A 14411-nucleotide genomic window follows, 5' to 3' on the forward strand; every position below is an offset into this window, starting at 1 on the left:
TAGGGCTTGGATTTTGATTCTTTTTGGTCAGCTTCCAGTGAGTTCTTAGAAGATGACTTTCTTGCAGTTTCTTTTGCGGTTAATTTAACTTATTTCCTTTGACATTTGGTGAGTTCTTAGAAGAACTGGTCTGATCTACTTTTCTTAGCGAGCGAAGAGATTCAGCTGCATTTAACAATGGTTGCTATAGTGTATTTTTGCGCATGCGTGAGAATTTCAAGTTTCCTCCTTATTTTTCAATAGTTTGACAGTAGTCATGTGTCTTTCTGCCAAGAGCGACAGACGTCAGTGTTAGCCGTGATCCTCTAGAGATTAAGACCCCACGTTGTGGCCGTGCTAACCTAGGTTCGAATCCTGGTCACCGCATTGTACATATTTTACAGTCCAAAATCTGAAGAATTATTTGTTTTTATAACATTGTTTTTTTACGTCGTACTTGCTGATAGGTTATTCTTATAACAATTTTGATCAACTGAGATAAAGATTTCGTGGTTTCATTAACGCTGGTGGGTTACTGTTTAAAGAAAAAACCTTAACGTTCACCTCAAATATTCAGCGTCCAAGAAATATAGGCCACTGGCAAACTGGAACGTCTGTGAGCATCCAGTGTATTATTTGGAGCTGTCCCTTTTGAGAGAAGTTCCGTGTTCGAAGTGGTCTGTCTACATTGGGTATATAGTGTTTAAAACTTGTTATTACACGTAATCTTATTTAATTATGGAGTTAGCTAAAAAGCGATGGGTCACTGCACTTCTCCGTGTAAAGAGCAGTCGATTGATGCTTGAACTGTTGTCAGAGACCGTTCGTACACCGAGATACATCGTCTCAAAAGAAAGAAGAAAGAAGAAGAAAGAAGAAAGAAGAAAGAAGAACAATCGGCCATTTTTGTACCCTTTTTTTTTGCTCTCTTTTGACATTTTAACCGACGTTCTGACACTCGCTGGATTCGTAAGACTCTTCTCTGTAAGAATATGTGCTTTTTGAAACTTATAAGTTGATTTTAGTTGAGATTTGGATAGTTTTGTTTTGTAGGCGTATATAGGCGTGTGCGGGCCATCCCTATATAGAGAGTGCTACCGCCTCTCTGATATATTTTGTATATATATGTATAACGTTTAGCTTTAATAATATATATTTATATATATATATATATATATATATATATGTATAATGTTTGGCTTTTATAATATATATTTCATATATATATATATATAACGTTTGGCTTTAATAATATATATTTTATATATATATATATATATATATGTATAACGTCTGGCTTTAATAATATATATTTTATATATATATATATAGTTATAACATGTGGCTTTAATAATATATATTATATACGTATATATGTATAACGTTTGGCTTTAGTAATATATATTTCATATATATATATATATTGTATATATGTGTGTGTGTGTGTGTGTGTGTGTGTGTGTGTGTGTGTGTGTGTGTGTGTGTGTGTGTGTGTGTGTGTGTGTGTGTGTGTGTGTGTGACGTTCGGCTGTGTGCTTTCTTCGCTGCACGTCGGGTTATTTTTTACACAGCATCAAAACAATGATCAAATATCATTATGATGATATTTGAAAACGATCTACATCAAAGGGAGGTCACTCCCATATTCTCAGCCAGTGTTAACAGATTGACCGTTTTGTAAGCAAATTTCGCGAATTTTGGGCGGTTTTTCTTTTAAACACTTTGGCCTCCAAACGTTGTATTTTGCCCTTTGAATATATAATGTACAGACTAAGGATGGAACACGTAGAATATTATATATAAAAACGAATTCATATTTTGGAATTCCACGAATCTGAACTGACTTTTGGATTAAAAATAATTTATTACATACGGGTTACCACTTATCAAAGACGCTCGTGGATAAATGTAAATGATCCTCGAGTGGACTTCCCTCCTTGATAAATGGTGGCTCCCAAGTAAAAAAAAAATATCTATGGATTTCAGGTTGAACGATCTAGAATATTATGAGAGGATAAAAAATTACTAATGAAATTAATAAAGTTTGATCACCGACGTAAACAGTTTATGACTATAAATTGAAACAAGGGAATTTAAGATTGCTATGTTATACTTTGCATGGAAGCAGTTCCGTTGTACTGTGTTCATTGATTGTGATCTTTTAGCAAGAAACTCTGTTCATTTTTATCTAAGAAAATTATTTTGAAAATAGATGTAAGCAAAACATACAGTATATATATGTATGTATATATATATATATATATTCATATATAAACATTTTTTAACATATTTTATTAACTGTTTGCTCATATATTCATATACATATATCATGTATATCATATATATATATCATATATATATCATATATATATATATATATATATATATATATATATATATGAAACATATTTAACCAAACAGATAAAACGGTAATAAAAAATAAAACTCATATTTGCTTTGCAATAGTATTGAGCACTCTCTTCGGGTTTTTACTAATTACCAGCTTTTCTGTATATATATATATATATATATATATATATATATATATATATGTGTGTGTGTGTGTGTGTGTGTGTGTGTGTGTGTGTGTGTGTGTCACTGTACATAAAAATAAGATTAATTCGTTCAGATATGGTATTCCTTTAAGATACTATAAATCATAACAAAAGACGCTACATTGGTAGATTACGTTTAACAGTGGACAAAAAAGAATCAATTGCAAGAAAACTATCTGTTTTAACTGGGTTAGTGGACCGAAGAAAATGGGTCAACATCCCTTGATATAGCTTTAACAAAGCGAGGTCGAAACCGGTCATCTGACTCCCCAATTTTTCTCTTCTCTTCTTCACTCCTTTTTCTTTATTTAATCATGAATTATAAAAGTCTTCCCTTCATCATTGCAATATATATATATATATATATATATATATATATATATATATATATATATATATATATATATATAGTATAATAATTCTCCAAGTTCTAAATATCAAGTTTTCTTAGTTGGTTATTTATAACTTTTCAAAAGGTATCCATTACAATATCGTTTCTTATGTTCTGTATTGCGACTAACAAGTCTACAAAATTATGTTATTGCTCCATATTTAGTAAGGTACTCTTCAAATGTTTACCTTGAAAAAAAAACACTATTTTATGTTGAACGGCAGAGTGTGTCCATTAGATAAACCATGTAATTTTTCCAAAATGGTGTTTTTATAAGTTTTTTTTTTTTTCAAATAAAAAGTACGTGACTGAATATGCAGCAATAAAATAATTTTCCAGACTTGTTAGTCGAAATACGAAGCAATATTGTAATGGGGACCTTTTGAAAACCAATAAATGACCAACTTAGTAAACTTGATACTGGGAGAATTATTATACTACATTATATATGCTCTGAAACGCAATATAAAGGCATTCATTGACCTAGTTTTTTTTTAAATTAACAAAATATAAATAAAAAGAGTATTTTTCATTATGAAAAATATTATTCATGAGAAAGATTTTTAATTCATTACGATTGGGCTATATAAAGTGACATTCTCTTTCTATCTGTTTGTTTTTCTGTCTGAAGAACGTTTTCTACCAGACTCGCCTGTCAATTTCAATTTTTGGTCTGCAGACTTGAAACTTAATATATAGTAGATTTGAACCTGTGGAATAAAATTGATTTGTTTAATAATCCTATAAAAATATTAGCATTACATGGTACCAAGAACATTGAAGTTGTATATCTAAAAGTTCTTATATCCTTCCCTATCTCCTTTCATTACCCTAAAAGAGTGATGAGGAATAGTCGGGAAGAGTTAAGGAGAATAGAAAGACCGAGGAGAAAGCGTTGATCAGACCTCCGCTGGACAAGTGCCAAGAGAAATCTTATTAAAAGAAATGGAGAGCACTAGAAATCTAGGGAGACTTGTCGTCACTTCGCTTCCAGGGAACACCACAGTATTTTCAAGGAGAGATCTTTGATGACCTATGAGAAAGCTCATTTTCAGCCAATAATTATAATAAATACGAAATTTTCATAAATTAAACTATCATTTTTAAGCATATTTGACGACCGACCAACGCCGGACGACCTGCTAGTGTTAATCTATAAGAGCAAGATTTAAATTTATTCGGATCCTATTTACTTAAACGTTTAATATATATATATATATATATATATATATATATATATATATATATATATATATATATATATATATATAAGGCATGGGGTAAAATATTAGATGAAAACGCTTCACTAGCTCTTACATTCTCAGTGTAATTCATTTTGAATATATATAAAAAATAAATTGGAGATATCGAAATCATTAATATTCAGGAATTAATCATTAAAACCATTTTTTTAAATATGGTACGACTAATTAGTCGTATAATACACTGTGAACGACGATACACTGTGAACGATGATTTTTTTTTTTTTTTTGCTTATATAATTTTAATAGTGTACTAAAATAAATAGATAGTTCAACGGTGTATACACTGCGTATCAAATGATTCACGACTTTACATTTTTTTTTAATATTTATGGAACGAGTGAAAAAATCCATGAAACTTTGAGAAAGTGCTTACAATACTATTCAGCTACTCCAGTCAGAAAATAAAAGTATTTAAAGCAGTATTAGCGAAACTATGGCAGAAGATAGGAATATCTGTTGATTTCAGTGTGTCAAGTTATTAACGAGGTTGAGAACACATACCAATAACTTTTTAATTGAAATAATTTTCAAACATTAAATGAAGTAGGAAAAATGCTTACAATACAATAACTACATAGCAATTTCTACGTTGATATAATTAGTAGGGCATATGCGATCCTTTTTTATGAATGACTTGTAAAAGACGTTGGTCCACATAATTAGTCAAATTTGTGATTTCATCAACAGTTATTCCTCGCGATACTTCTTGGAGAGCATCCTACAACTCACCTTTGCTCTTAAATTGGCGTCAACTTGCATAGAGGCTTCGCTTCATGATACTCCATTGGTTCTCAATTGGGTTCAAAGCTGATGAATTCACAGGCCACTCCATGCCCGTAGGCTAGAGAACCCCAGTTGTTGCAAATACTCTTTGCTTTTGTTTGCTGCATGCGAGGAAGCATTATCCTGCATAAAAATAATGGTTCTTCTGAACGTCAACCTTTGCTTCTCCAGTCATGGTTCAAAATGCTCTTTCAGAAAAGCTATGTAAGCATTTGACGTCATTTTTACGCTTTCTGGGACTCTCCATGAGCCAACTAAATTACCTCCGATAATCCCAGCCCAAATCATTATCCGACCACCACCTTGTTGGCGCCTTAAACGCTGATGACGATGTTGTCCATCTAGGATCCATCCCTTGCTTCAGCATTCTGGGCCATCAAGAGTGACACGCATTCATCCGTGAACAAAACTTTAGAAAAATCTGTTTTCATGTTGTCCTCTACCGATTTCAATCGGTTTTGTATGTGGTGTTGCTTTAATGGGGGCTTTGTCACAGGTTAACGGACTTTGCCACTTCTTTCAGAAGGCGGCATCGAGTAATTTTTGAGACATTCTTCAATCCGGTTAGATCAAAGACTTCTCGACTTGTCTGATCAGGGTTCTTAACAACTTTACGTTTAATTTGGAGTAGAGAACGACGTGAAACAACTCTATATTTACCTTTATCAGCTCTCTTACATGTCTTTGTAGGGTCATTAACAAAGTTCTTCACGGTTTGATGGTACCTTCCTATCATTTTTGATATTTCGAGGGTAGTTGTACATTTTGCTAGTTGTTCTGTAATAGTACTCTTTGCAGAACTGCTCAACCCACCTTTACGACCCATTTTATTGAAGCAACAAACTGCCTTGTTAATAATTGGACACACCTCAAATACCGTGGATTCAGCAATTAGGATGGCAAGTTGTTTACATTGCGCAGAACAGTGCGAAAATTTCACAGTACGCGCAGCTTAGCGTTGCAAACGTTTCCGAAGCTTTGGATACGAAACTACCGGTAAGTTTCTAAAACTGGTAAAAAAAATGTTATCTCGTTAATAATTTGACACCCAGTGTATAATGTAATACATTAATTCTTGACGAGAGGAATACGTGGAAATTCTACGGAATAATGGATATATTTAATCAACAAGTGCAGAAAAACGAATAACACGCAGAAAATATGAATTTAATAACACTGCTATGAAAATGGAAAAATTAATTATATTTTAAATATAGAACTGCTCCAAATGAGATCAATTGATAAGTACTAATAAATACTCAGAAAGTAAGATTGCGCTACATAGTTCAATAAAAATAATAAAATTGCATTGTAAGAGACCAACTTTAATTTACTTCTTCAGCCCAGCACCTCATGACTGACAAAGTTCTTTTTTGCCATGTTTCTTTCAAATGTTTCATTTTTACGTAAAGTTTCGCTGAGATTTTCTTCAGTAAAAACCGTTGGATGTCGGAATTAATAAGAGTTATTTTCTCACAGCATTACAACAATGATATAATATCAGTATAACGTTATTTTAAAACGAGGCTACATTGAAGGGAGACCACTCTCATATTCTTGTCCAGGATTGCCAGATTGGTCTTTTTAAAGCAATTTTTTTCAAATTTGTTTTTTAAGCAGTTTATCTTTTTAAAATTGTATTTGGCATTTTTAAAAGCGTAACATAGAATCTAACTAAGGAATGGGTGTGCATAATGTTATATATATATATATATATATATATATATATATATATATATATATATATATGATTCAAGTTTTAAAATAATCCACATAAAGAAGTAAAAAAGCAATTGTGATTTAGTTAGTGAGGAAGTTCCGATTACATAACATGCATAAAATATACATTATTATATGATATAGACTCATCAGAGAATATTCTTATCGTTGTTTTCATTCTCGAATATATATCCGACACAGACACAGTTAAACAACCGACAACCACATCAGTCTATCTAAAACCATATAAGATTTAACATTATTAATATTATTATTGATTATTAACATTATTAATATTATACTCGAGAGTCAAAATAGTGAAAAGAATATTCTCTTATCATAGCCCTACTCATTACTACATATTACTAATCAATTTAATTGCTGGATTTAATGAGAAATTAATACGTTGCTTTAAAAGGATGTGTAAGAATACAAAAAAAAACAGGATGTCCGAGGTCCTGATATGACCTTAAACTATATCCGATGGTGAGGCCCCAGCTTGCGGGCTTTGGGGAGTGTGGGGCCACCCTTTAATTGCCATTGCTCCCAGGTCCACTTGGGTTGAATAGAAACCGACTTTAAAAAAACGAATATACTCTATTAAAAAACTGTTCTTCAAGATCACTGGATTTGGCATTAAATAACCTGAACAGGGTTGATATGCCATAAAACAACCTACCAACCAACCAACAAGGATGTCCAAAGAGGCACTGACGGATTTTGAACTTTAATAGATTCTTTATTTTTGATGATATCCTTCTGTAATTTTAACACAATATGGCTAAGACATTAGGATGTTTTAAATAATGCAAAATTCAAACAATTTTTATTTATGAAAAGAAAATTCTTTTAAATGTTTCCTATTTTCAGCTTCGCATATTTGTGCTCATTCCAAAACATTATTCATGACAGATTGAAGTTTAACTCCCTTATTCCGTCCCTGATGTTTTCTTTCAATTCTTGCAGGGTTTGACGTTTCGAGGTCTGCCAGCCCGAGTAACGAAATAAGGGAGTTAAATCGTAATCCAGAGATTCTGCAATCTGTCCTGAATAATGTTTTGAAAAGAGCACAAATATGCGAAGCTGAAAATAGGCAACATTTAAAAGACATTATTTTTCATAAATAAAGATTATTTTTTTAATTTGCCAATGTCTTAGTCTGATTGTGTCATAGTTTCTTTTTTGTTTGTTTGTTTGTTTTTTTCAAAAAGATATCATCAAAAATAAAGAACCTATTTTAGTTCAAAACCTTTAGTTACTTTTTTGGACACCCTGTATAACATTTTATTACACGTAGTCTTGGACAAAGCTAATAATAAGTATATTAACAAATTCTCAAATGGAAAAAAAAAGAATTCACATTTCAAAACGCAGGACTGGGTCCACGTGTCAAACTGGATAAACGGAAACAATAGATAATGAAAATAGAGAAAAAATACGGAATGAAATACCCTGTTTTCAATCACTTGATAAATAGATGCCAAAAAAAAGAGGCCAGCAAAATCAAATAAGACAGACACGAATATAATTTATATATTATGCTTAAATAAACATGGAGATCAACTCAACACGTGTTTTTTGTTTAGTCAGGCAGGCCGTCAAATTACGTATACAAATACTCATAGTAAATAGACCCACTTGAAAATTTCACATGGTCCGATTATTTAAAGAACAACTACAAAACGTCATTCAGGATTTATTGCTCCGACAACAACACTTATTTGGAATTTCAATCGATTTCTGGAACACAAAATCTCTCTCATTTTTACAAAAGTGATGCTGTTAGTTTTTCTCCATCGTTATTTTCATGGTAGGTGTTTGCTTATCTTAAATATATGGATCCTCTGTAAACTATTCACATAAATAAACATGTTTATGTACAAGTAATGTAAAAAAAACTCCTTTGTATACCTCGAGTTAAACAGGACTTCCATGAACAGTTTATTTTCAAGAACGTAACTTTCTGTTAAACCCAATACCACTAGACTGATTCGTAACTGACTAAAACATCGAAACATTCTCAAATCCATTGTTAAAATAATCTTTCTACAGATGAAACCGGATTATGTAGCTACTGCATTGTGTACATTTTTTGCATTGATTGTAATTCTTATTGAAAAATAAAAATAATAATACATATACAGCGAAACATATAAAAACTGAAACAATTGTTTACTTATAGATTTAATAAACGAACTATTTCGGATTAGCATATTGAGCGTATGTTGCCAGTAAGAAAATCAAGAATAATATTTGCCAAAAACTTTGCGGCAAATTCTACCTTGTGTGACGAAGGCCATCAACTCCCCATATTCCCTCCTATAACACACAACACGCTATGCAACATACAAATATTTGTGCATCAGGTCGCTAAGCTAATCAAGAACCTTGACTCCAGTAAAGCAACTGGTCCCGACGGTATTCCAATTATAGTGTTAAAAAAATTACAACCAGAACTTGCCTCCATACTTTCCAAACTGTTTAAGCGTTGCCTTGAGGAGAAGTGCTTTCCAACACCCTGGAAAACCTCATCAGTATGCCCTGTATTTAAGAATTCAGGTGATAAATCATCCCCCTCTCAGTACAGACCAATAAGTCTCCTGTGTGTCATGAGTAAGTTGCTGGAATCCACAATAAATAGAGAAGTAGTCAGCAGAAATAACCTTCTTAGCGACACGCAATATGGTTTCCGCTCTGCAAGATCTACAGCAGATGTGCTAACGGTTATATCTCATAGGATTAGTGAATCTCTCGACAAAGGCTTCATTTCTAGGGCAATTGCTCTCGACATATCAAAGGCCTACTACACAAGATTTCCAGCTACGGTATAACTGGAAATGTTTTCTCTATCATTAAGTCATTTCTCTCCGATAGGCTCATAAGAGTAGTGGTTGATGGGCAGAAATCAGAGGCCCACAGTATTAATGCTGGAGTCCCTCAGGGGTCCATACTGGGCCCAACTCTCTTCCTGATCTACATCAATGATCTCCCAAAACACATACTAAAATCTTTCGTTGACATCTATGCTGATGACACGACCATCTATGGCAACACATCAAAGGCCGTAAATGATGATGTTCTCTCTGATTCTCTCTCCTCTGATCTTGAGCGCGTGGTAGAGTGGGGAAAGAGGTGGCTGGTTGTTTTAATGCATCTAAGACCAAGCTCCTATCTCTACATCATAAACGCTCTGATCCCCATCTGGCATGAATTAAAATGGATGGCTCTCGTCTAAGGGAGGCCCCAGGATTTGATAAGCTCCTGGGTTTGACCTTTACACCTGATCTTAAATGGAACACATACATCAGGTCTGTGGCCAAGGTTGCTGGGAAAATGGTTGGATCCTTCTACCGCTCCAGAAGATATCTCACTAATGATGCAATTCTCTATCTATATAAGAGCCAAGTACGTCCAAAGATGGAGTACTGCTGCCACATCTGGGCGGGGGCTGCAAAAAACAGCCTATCCTACCTTGATGGAGTACAAAATAGACTCCGTGGCTTGGTGGGGGATACCCTTTTCTCTACCCTGCAACCTCTTTCCCACAGAAGAGACGTAGTGAGCCTCTCATTGGTCTATCGTTACTTCCATGGCAGGTGCTCGTTTGAGCTCCATTCTCTGGTCCCCCCTCGCCAATCTTTCTCAAAAACACACCCGACTAGCTGAAACCACCGTCAATAATTTTCCCACTCCCTATATGTGCCTAAATCAAAACGTAGATACCATGAACAAAGCTTCTTTCTTAAAACTGCACGCCTGTGGAACTCTGTTCCGCTTGCCTGTTTCCCTCCCGACTTCAACCTGGATGTCTTCAAGTCCAACACAAACAAATTCCTGATGAACCGCCCCCTAAGTAATGACACCTTACCAATTCTCCAATACTATTGCTACACTATCCCTTTGATTACTGTACACACAATAACCCTTATCCCTGAGTGGCCATTGGGCCTTGATAAGTGGTGAACTCCATGTAAAAAAAATAAAAATAAAAAATCATAATATTAAACGTGTATATATATAGGACTATCCACTTATTTAGTGTTTCCTTTTCAAATTAAATATATTTTTAACTCTTTTTCAAAGTGCTTTTAACATGTTTTATTAACTATTTGCTCTCATACATATATATATATATATATATATATATATTTGGGAGTTTTGTGCATTGATATTCATATTAAACCCCCCCCTTTTTTTTTTTTTTTTTTTAACTATTTATTTAAAATATTTGTTATATATTCATCTACAAAAGATCTAGCTAATTTGCATATTCTTTTAAACATTCATTTTATTTAATTATCTGTTAGTTCTTTTTCGGGTTTCTTATGGGATGTTCATCTTTAGTTAACTATTACGTGTAATTGCATCCATGCAGATATTCTACATGATTTATACTTTCGTAATATTTGCGTAAAAAGCTTATAGTAAACACAAACAATTTTCTATATATATATTTATGCATGGGTATATATATTTGTTTAAAAAAATGTGTCTACCGAAGTCCTCTGTCAGTTTTTGGTCTACAGACATGAAACTTAATATATAGAGTATTCGAACCCATGCGAAACTTTATATTTGGATTTTAGCCCGGAAAAATAGGTGCAAATGTGTGAAAATTAAAGAAATGGAATTTACTATGTTAAGGTCGAACGACGGCATTAGGAATATGCATGCGTAACGTAATAGCTATTAGTTCATGTTTTAATTTTTAGCCTTACGGTAAACATCTCTTTATAGCGCAGGCATTAGCGTCAAACGAAAACGTAAATCGCAAGCTAAACGTTTTGGTTTCGATTCTCGGTTGTGGCACATGAGTCATTTTTTTAAGCCATTACTATATATTGATATGATATAAAAAATTAATACGAAAGCTGCATTAATCAAAATATCATATCTAAGCGTATTTTACGACCGGGCAATGCTGGGCGGTCTGATAGTATATATATATATATATATATATATATATATATATATATATATATATATATATATATATATATACTTTGTATAATATATACAGGAATTTACATTTATATCGGTAGTCGGTACCGACGGTTTCAAGCCCGGTAGTTGAGGACTGCTCTTAATGTCCGCCTCAGGCTCTCTTCAGCCGACTCTCCTGTGTAGCTTAATCTAATATTTCCCTCCCGACTTCAACCTGGATGTCTTCAAGTCCAACACAAACAAATTCCTGATGAACCGCCCCCTAAGTAATGACACCTTACCAATTCTCCAATACTATTGCTACACTATCGGAGAGTCGGCTGAAGAGAGCCTGAGGCGGACATTAAGAGCAGTCCTCAACTACCGGGCTTGAAACCGTCGGTACTGACTACCGATATAAATGTAAATTCTTATATATATTATACAAAAAATATATTGCTCTTATTTCGAGAAAGGTTTTTTCCCTAATAATAGAGCACTGTATGGGATTTCTTTTTCTACAAAAAAGTATATATATATATATATATATATATATATATATATATATATATATAATCTTTGAAGTTTTTAACCTTTAAAACTATACAAAAATATATTTTTTTATCATTCGTTAGAAAATCATCTAGTCAGTAAGTCATTTAATATATATATATATATATATATATATATATATATATATATATATATATATATATATATATATATATAACAAGCAGGGAGGGGGTTTTGCCAGGTCGTAAAATCCGCTTAAATATGATATTTTAATTTGTCCAGAGTTCGTATATGTTAATATAGAGTCCTGATTTCTAAAGTAAAAACAAGAATGTTGGTGCCATCAGCTAGAATTGAAACCGGAAGCAAAACTATAGCATTCAAAGTTGGTGACGTTACCACTGTACTTACGTGACACGCATATGGACCGATTAAAAATGAAAAATCAAAATATAAACTAAGATAAATGTACAAAATGCATAAAGATTTTTTTCAATTTTACCTCTTTTCACCCTTCTAAAACTATTTTATCTGGCTAAAACTAAAAACAAACGGCCCGTAAAAAATCCAATCATTTGAGGCCCCTACGCCGCTCTGCGACTTTTAGTTTCGAAGAAGATAGAGTTTGGAAATATGGAGACAGACATATAGCCTGTTATATATTAGATTAACCTACACAGAATTTTAGTGTTTAATTCTTGTAAGGCTTAGTCAGGCTAAATTGTGACGAATTCTTACGGTTAGTTTTACGACAGTTTACAGCAGTTACAGCAAGTTTATGGACATTCTTGAGTTTGCGACATTGAGAAGAGTTTACAGCTAGGGACAGTTGAAAGCAAGCTATGGTTCGGAGCAGATGAATTGACTAACTAATCGATGAACACAGCTTTGACAGACGATTAAGATGTAGATGTTAGCACTGGGTCACACACACTTACGCAAAACGGGCAACAATTATAGTCTGATTACTTATAGTTAGTGTTTTATGCCTAATTGATGGATGACTATGATTAAATTTCTACTCATTTTTTTTTGCATGAAATACTAATCCCTATTAATTCCTATAAAATTAACTATGCATTAAACAGATACCATAATACTGAGTTCGCTATACCGTATCATAACAAAAGTTCTATACAAAATTTCATTTAGATCTGACCAATAGTTTCCAAGAAAACGTCTATAGTAAATTTGGTATTGTGGGAACTGATCCCTCTTAATAATTAAAATCTCTTACTATTACGGATGCCATAATACTTAGTTAACTCGATGTTATCATAACAAAATTCCAGCTATATTGGTCGAATAGTGTCCGAGAAAAATGAAACGGAAAGAGAAACAGACAAACTATGAGAACTATTATACAGATTACTCTTAGTAGTAGTAGTAGTAGTAGTAGTAGTAGTAGTAGTAGTGGTAGTGGTAGTAGTAGTATTAGTAGTATCGTTGTTTTACATCTGTTGTAGAAAAAGAAGATATTTCTTTCCATTGTTGGTTATATTTTTTTTTAATTTTCGATATTTTCATATTGATCACATGTTATATCATAAGGATTGATGACATGCTAACATATGTTTTGGATGGTCGTATCTTTGACAGCGGAGAACGAGATTTTATTATCAGCATCGGCATGCAGAATTCCATCGAAAGCATTTATATTATCATTAACCGTTTCTTCCTCCTACTCTCTATCCTCATCTCTCTTATCGTTCTCTCTCTTACATTGCAGTTTTTTTTTCCTGTGCATAAAATCTTGTGATCTTTTCACTTTCTCTTCACGAATGTTCACATGTAAAGAAACCAGTATTGACTTTGATTCGAAGATTTTATTTAGACAGTCAGGCAAATGTAGAAATCACTAATGTGCAAAGCTGACGGCTGAAAAAGTAAAGAATGAGATATGAAATATAAACATAAAGATATTTTTTTAAAAAAAGCTAAAAAGTTCAAAAGTATGCAGTATCTGCAAATATTCATGACTTCATATAAAATTACTCGTGTGAAGACATTTTTTCTTTGAGTAAATTCATTTGTAAAACAGTATTAATACATGTGATTTTCTTTCAAAATTGTTTAAATTTAACATAATTGTTTTTAGACGACTGGAGGGAATGTGCGATAAAGCAGTTGAAATGATTAAGGATTAGGGGTCGAGTAATTGCCTCAAAGTTAACAGTTTGACGTTATTGCTGAAAAAAAAAGATTACCCGTTTTTTTTTTTGTTTGTTTGTTTTTTTATTCTATACCTCCATAAATAACAATAGAGTGAGAAAGGCGAACAAT

This window comes from Euprymna scolopes, chromosome 5 (genome assembly GCF_053919585.1).
Source record: "Euprymna scolopes isolate OS-2025 chromosome 5, ASM5391958v1, whole genome shotgun sequence".
NCBI lineage: Eukaryota > Metazoa > Mollusca > Cephalopoda > Sepiida > Sepiolidae > Euprymna > Euprymna scolopes.